General features: G+C 37.3%; 1 pseudogene; it reads left to right on the top strand.

The window, feature by feature from the left end:
- Positions 1-5,099: 5,099 nt before the first annotated feature.
- On the top strand, positions 5,100-5,931 carry LOC147634366 (uncharacterized; annotated as a pseudogene).
- Positions 5,932-7,876: the final 1,945 nt, after the last annotated feature.

Below are 7,876 nucleotides of genomic sequence, written 5' to 3'. Positions count from 1 at the left end.
TGAAGATATTGAAGATGATGAGAGGGCACAAGCCATTATCATGCTTCATTCACCATGTGGACCAGCTTCTGACTGCAAAGGAGAAATGGGATGAGCTTGATAAGCTCTACCAGAGCTCGTGGTAAGAATTCCAAGATCTCACTTAAAATTGAATTTTTCAGCTTGGAACTCAAAGAGGGAGATGGCATTGGGGCCTTCATCTCTCACTTGAAGGGCCTTATGGCTCAACTTGCATCAGTGAATGCGAGAATGGATGAAGATGATGCAGTGGTTGTTTTGCTAAAAGCAGCCAAGAAGGTGTACCCCACCTTAGTCACCACCCTGAAGAACATACCTAATCCCACCCTTGAAGGAGTCATTCAATCTTGTCTTGATGAAGAAAAGAGGCCAAAGGGAGGAGCTGAATCTTCAAATGCAACCACTTCATCGAATATCAAACAAGCTTTGTCACATCAAGTGATCAAAGTAAGATGTGCCCATTGCAAAAAGGTGGGTCATTTGGCAAATAATTGTTGGATCAAATATCCCAACAAAATGAAATGTAACAAGTGTAAACAAACGGGACATATCACTTCTAAATGTCCTAACAAGTCAGAGGCTAACTTTGTATTAGCAGCTAACTCCACTGAGAAATTGTTTTAAATCTCAATGTAATTACACCTATATTCCTAACCTTGTACGCCTAATGTTATAAAGGCATCCTATGTCCAATACCACCTATTCCAATTTTTTTTCATAGTTGGTATTGAGGGGGGTATTAAGAGACTAAGGTTATGTAAAAGGGGAGGAGAAGGGTGTGTGTGTGTGAAGGGACTTAAGGTGGTATATAGGTGATTAGATCACATGATGAAATTTGGCTTTTGTAGAGGAAATATGCTTTGGAAATGCTGTTCAAGTATGGGATAAGGTTATAAGCCAATCTCATTTCCATTGGAATAGAACACAAAATTGACAGTAGATATAAGTGATATTTTGGAGGACCCTACTATGATTTACATGACTATCACTAGGCTAGATTTGAGCTATGTTGTTGGACTGATGAGTTAGTTTATGCAAGCCTCAAGGTCACATTTGGAAGGGCTTGAAGGATACTTAGGTACATATAGTCCACAATACACTATGGAATTTTCTACAAGGCTAGAGTACAAATATACATACATGGGTATACATATATAGATTGGGCTGGTAGTGTAATAGATAAGAGATTTACTATCCATTTTATGTTTTCTTTTGGGATCAGTAAGAAGAAACCACCAATGGTTTCTTTGTCAACAAGTAAAGAGAGGCTCTTGAGTACATGGGTGATGCAATGGTAGCATGTGTAGCTTGGTTGCAAAACCTACTTCCAGATATGGGTAAGCCCATGGATATGACCGTTGGTTGTCATTTATTGTGACAAGACAAATACCATATATTTGACTAGTAACCTAGTGTGTATCATGTTAGAAAAAAGTACATTGAAGTGAATTATCATTTTGTGAGGGAGAAGGTTCTAGCATGTATATTAGCCCCACAAAGAATCAAGTAGCTAGCATCTTCAAAAAGGCATTGGGACTAGAGAAGCTATGTAGGTTCATTAGGAGCTTACTTGGAGTGTAGGGTATGGAGTTGAGCTTGAGGGGGAGTTTTGAGATATTGAGCTCAACTAGTGTGGATGGCATTCCAACATCTCTACATATATGCCATTATCATGGTTTGTGAGATTATGAGTGATATGCTACATGGTTTACCACATAGCTCTACATATATGCCATTATCATGGTTTGTGAGATTATGAGTGATATGCTACATGGTTTATAGGGGCTATGGGATATCCACTTTGGTTCACCACAGTTATGACATAGTTATAGAACTAGCTCATATTAGTGGTCTCCAGTTAGGCTCACACTATGGATGGCGGACCTTAAATGTTTTAGCAGGGTACTTTCTTTTACAATATGTACTATTATCTTTATGTTATGGTTGTAAATCACATAAGAGAATAGAAGAAAATTTAGCCATCCACCATCTCCCTTGTGTCTTATCTATTCTTGTATATGTGTGTGTTTATTGCTTGTTTTGCTGGGATCTCAAGCTCACCCCTCTTCCTCGCATTCTTCTTAAAAGGACCATGGGCTTTACTGCAACCCCATTAGGTAGCTTCACCATTAGACTAGTTTAGTCTAATGTTGGTTACCCCCATTTTTCTCATCATTTCAAGGTGAGGATTCTTGGTGGGATGCTAACCCCAGCACCTCCATCCACCAAGATTGACCTCACTTGTGATCCCTTGTATTTCATGACATTCATGTCATCATTTTTAAAATAGTGACCTAGCTTGTGTTGAGATATTAAGCGCTCAACTAGTGCTGCGAACATCGATGACCCGCCTAGGTGATAGCTTCCGTACTTATGCCACTGGCATGGTTGATGAGATTATGGTTGATATGCTGCTAGTGTGGATGACAAGCTGTGTGATAGCCACTTTGGAGTACTAGAGTTATGGCATAGTTATATTGCCAGCTCATATAGTTGAGTTCACACTATGGACCCGACCATTAAATGTTACTATAGGAGAGTAATCTCCCTTATAGTATGTACTCTTATCTTTTTAGATATATTGGTGTAGAGAAGAGAAGAAGATAGAAGAAAATTCAGCCATCCATCTCTCTTGTGTGTGTGTGTGAGTTTGCTTTACAAGAAACTCAAGCTCTCCCTCTCCTTTGCATTCTCTTTGTAGTATTAGAGCTCTAATTTGCGTGAGAGCTAAGGAGAAAAGCAAGAGGCAAGAATAAATCAAGAAAGGAAGCGATACACGACTAAAAGCATCTATCTATATGCATAGAATTTAAATCTAATGAAAATCACTCTTTTATAATAATAAAAAATATCTCAGATGCATTTTTCTATGCATAGAATTTAAATCTAATGAAAATCATACTTTTATAATAAAAAATTCTTTTATGCATCACTTTATGCATAAAAATAAATATTGGTGAAAGTAACACTTTTATAATAAAAAAAATTCTTTTATGCATCACTTTATACATAAAAATCAATATCGATGAAAGTAACACTTTTATTATAGAAATATTTCTAATATGTATCTTTCTATGCAAAGAAACTAATTCTAATGAAAATAACGCTTTTATAATAAAAATATTTCAAATATGCATCTTTCTATGCATAGAAATTAATTTTAATGAAAATAACGCTTTTATAATAAAAATATTTCCAATATGCATCTTTCTATGCATAGAATGAAAATAACACTTTTAGAATACACAAACGGAGGGGATTACTCTTTTTGAATAACATAAAGATAAAACGTATTTCCACAAAATTTAAGAAAATTTTGCCATAACCTCCTTTGTATGGCTGACCATTTCTCAATTTTTACATTCTAAATCTACTTAGAATTTATCCCAAGATGAATTTAGCACTCTAATCTAATCATTTCTCATTTTTTTAAGAGTAGACAATATGAAAAGTTTAAATCTATTTATTTCATTACACATCTTGGATAAAGAAGTGCTGAATTCTCAATGAAGAGAAGGGGAAGCCTTTCCATTAAGGCATAGCATCCAATTTCACATAAAAAAAACAAGAAATAAAAAAACCATAAAATAGAATAAAAAAAAGTAGAATTTCTAACTTACATGGAGTTTTGTGAGCTTTCCTTTGGCTTGAGGGATTGAGGGTTCTACTCTTGCTTGGATCAAGAGTGGCCACCAATTCTTTGTAGAGGAATTAGTAAAAAACAAGTGAATTATCAAAAGAATTCAATGTTTTTGGCTCTGGTTCTGGGGAGGAGTAGAGTAACAATGCATAAAACACTATTAAGCTTCTAAAAAGGGGGAGGCTTCTATTTATAGGAAAAAATGAGCCTCTAACCAAGCAAACTAATTCTAGAATTTTCTAGATCAGTTTGGTCAATTTTTGACCATTTTTGGGTTAGTTTAGCTTATTTTTTGGAACTAGACTTGAATTAGGAGAGAGGAGAGATGAAATATCTAATTATTTGAGAGTTTAAAACTCCACCACACATGTGAAATAGACGCCTCCTTCATGAGGGGGAATCCCCACTTTGAGGTGTCAAAAATTTATTTTTTTAGTATTTCCTTTGGTCCTTAGTCCACTCTTCATCTTATGTGAGTATTTACTCATTTTTGGGGGGTTGTTCTTTATTTCTTCAATTTATCTCCTGCCCACATTTGGATTAATCTGATTGGCCTCTCATAACCTTAATCTAAAATTTTCAAAAAATATGGACCCTTAGGATAAGGCCTTTTGAACAGATTATAATTTATTTCTAATGCACCTTCTGAAATTCTTTTTGAACTTCTATTTTGGGGGAATTTATTTTAATAGGAAGAGATAATTTTCCATCCAAAGATATCTAAAAATTGAGTTATCTCTCTCTAGAATATTTTCTCTCTCTAGGTCAAAACAGGTAGAAACAAGATCTTTTATTATTCTGAAAAGAGGATTGATTACATAGAAAGATACTGGACATCTTGAGGGGCTGGGGAGGAATCTTACAGATCAGGTACAAAAATAGGTCAAGCATGAACAGAGAAATCAGATTTTGGATGAGATGAATACAGACAATCAGATTAGCAGAAGGAGCATGTGGAAGTCAAGCCTAAAGTGAAAGGAGATCAAAAGGATTGGTTTGAGGTATTGATTAACTTTCCATTGCAGTTGTCCTTAGATCAAATGTTATGTATTGTACCAGCATTCAAGGAGAGGTTGTTGAATAAGCTGCTAGGTAAGGAATATGAAGTTCAGATGAGAACCAAACAGCTAAGGTAGCAGTGCATACGATTGATCCAGCAGATGATTTTGTAGTTCCTATCATAAAGGTAACTTTTTAGGGTAGCTTATTTGAAGAAGTGTTGCTTGATGGAGGATCTAGAGTTAACATATTAGCTGAGTCAGTCTATCAGAAAATGTAGTTGGGAAAGTTAGACCCGGCACCTTTTCAGGTTAAGATGGCAGATCAGAGAAGGGTTCAACCTTTAGGGATTCTGAGGCAGCATTCCATTTAGATTGTAGGTATGAATTTTTTGGTGAACTTTGTGGTTTTGAAAATGGAGTAGGGAGATGCTTCTTATGAGATGTTATTGGGAAGACCTTGGTTCAGACTGGCTAAAGTTAAGCAGGATTGGGGTGAAAATAAGGTTCTTCTAAAAAAAGGTAAACAGGTGGTAACTATACCTATACTGGGCAAGAGGAACATTCCTTTCAAAGAGAGACCATTGTATGCCCAAACCATTAATTTGGCAGAGGAAGTTGAAGATGAGGAGGAAGCATTTTTGAAGGCCAACCCATCAATTGTGCCTGTCTTTGAAGTTGATGTTGAAGTGATCTTGCATAAGGAAGATGAGTCAGTGGAAACAAGCTTTGATCTAGTTCCTGGACAGGTAATAGAAGGATCTGAATTGATATAGAATGAAGCCTCTAGCTGAAAAGAAACCCTAGCTCAAGAAGAGAGGGAAGCAAGGGATATGGCAGAAAAGATATACAACATGAGATTTGGAGGTTCCAACAGGGTGAAACAGGATGAGTTGAAGGAGCTCAAATTCGGCACAAATGAGGATCCAAAGATGGTAAAGGTGAGCATTCATGTGGAAGGACAGATCTTGAATGATCTATTTCAGCTATTGCTGGAGTATAAGGATGTATTTGCATGGGATTATGCTGATGTAAAAGGTATTGATCCATATCTGCACCAGCATCACATCAATCTTAAAGAGGATGCAGTTCCGATTATGCAACAGAGGTACAAGATGAATCCAAACTTTGCTCAACAGGTTAAGTTGGATATTGATAAGTTGTTGGCTATAGGATTTATCAAACCTGTCAATGAGGTGACATGGTTATCTCCTATCATTATGGTGCCTAAGAAAAATGGCAAGTTAAGAGTGTGTGTTGACTACAGGAAGCTAAATGCAGCCACCATTATTGATCCATTCCCAATGCCATTTTGTGATGCAATATTGGATGCAGTAGTAGTAGCAGGGCAAGAGTTGTATAGCTTTTTAGATGGTTTTTTTGGGTACAATCAGATTAAGGTTGCTAAGGAGGATCATCATAAAACAGCCTTTATTACAGAATGGGGAGCTTTTGTCTATACAGTCATGAGTTTTGGGTTAAGAATGGACCACCATCCTTTAACTACATAGCCTACAAAACATTTGAACCTTACAAGATTTTATGAGGGTATTTGTGGATGATTTTTCAGTTTTTGGAAAGGGGATTTGCATTTGCAGCATAAATTTGAAGTTGTTTTTTGAAAGATGTAGAAAGTTCAGGATGTCCCTCAACCCCTATAAGAGTGTTTTTGCTGTCAGGAGTGGAATTTTGTTGGGCCATGTTGTGTCCAAAGAGGGGATGTCTATTGATGAAAAGAAAATTGAAGTTATCAAGGTAGCTAAAGTTCCAGAGAATGTGAAGGGAGTGAGTAGGTTTGTTGGATAGGTAAAATGGCATGCCAGGTACATCAGATATTTGGCTAATGTTTGTATGTCTCTTACTCATTTAACAAAGAAGAATGTGCCATTTGTTTGGGACTGAACCTCTGGAGAAGTCATTTTAGATGTTGAAGAAAATGTTATCAGTGGCTCCAGTATTACAACCTCCAGATTGGACTTTACCTTCTCATGTGTTTGTTGATGCATCATCGGATATGGCTATAGGAGCTGTTCTTATGCAGGAAAAAGTTAGAGGGTGGTTTAGGCCTGTATATTATGCTAGTAGAGTCTTGACAGCAGCTGAAAGGAATTATACAGTGATTGAGAGAGAAGCTCTTGGGATGGTGTATGTTTTGAACAAATTTAGACATTACTTATTAAGAAACAGGGTGATTTTTCATGTTGACCATCAAGCATTGCTATATCTGATTAAGAAGCCATTGTTAACTGGAAGGTTACTCGTAGACCTGTGTACACCTGGATCACTGCTAGGTGTCCTCAAAATAGCCCTGCTTCTCCTTACACCACGAGCAACCACAGATGGAATGCCAAGCTCCTCATCAAGGCTCTACTCAGAGCCACTAGAGTCACCATCCACATATGAGTGACTCTAGTGGCTCTACTCAGAGCCACTAGAGTCACCATCCACATATGAGTGACCTGCTGACAGATCAAGCACAAAAGGTTGATCTACCTTTTCCTTTCCTTTCCGTAATACATGTGTACCTGCATCATTCCTCAACCTACCTGACCATGGGCTAACATTGGATCCACAACTTGAGGACTCCCCAGGTCCACTTAGCACCTGTGATTGTTACTCTACATGGGTGCAACATTAGCACTTCTTACATCTGCATCTTATGTTGCCTTACTAGTACATCCCAGCTACTCATCTCATCGAAGATAACATCTCTGCTTACTCGCCCCTGACAAGTGGTAGGGTTGTAGCATCTATAACCTTTTTTCTCCATAGCATAACCAATGAAGATGCATTTCTCTGCCTTTGGATCCAACTTTGTTCTCACTTTATCAGGAGCAATACACCCAAACACTTTCAAGTGAGACACATCTGGTCTTATGCCCGTGAACTTCTGTTCAGGAGTCATACCATGAATAGCTGCATTGAGTGTCCTGTACATAATAATGTACATAGCAGTTGCTACTGTTTCTGCCCGAAAGTAATGTGGCATATTCTTTTCAGCCCATCAAGGCACGTTTCACTTCTGCAATGTGCTTGCTTTTCCTTTCTACAACACCATTTTGTTGCAAAGTGTACTTTCACATAAACTGCCTCTTGATTCCCTACTTTCTCAAGAAATCGCTGAACTCATTGGAGAAATATTCTCCCCCACCATTTGATCTTAGGAATTTTATTTGCATGTCTTTTTCCTTCTCGACACCAAGGCTTTAAATCTTTGAAA

The sequence above is a fragment of the Cibotium barometz genome, chromosome 11, assembly GCF_041138505.1.
Source record: "Cibotium barometz isolate CiBa-2024 chromosome 11, ASM4113850v1, whole genome shotgun sequence".
Taxonomy (NCBI): Eukaryota; Viridiplantae; Streptophyta; class Polypodiopsida; order Cyatheales; family Cibotiaceae; genus Cibotium; species Cibotium barometz.
Note: the sequence above shows the minus strand (reverse complement) of the source record. Positions and strands in the feature narration are given on the sequence as shown.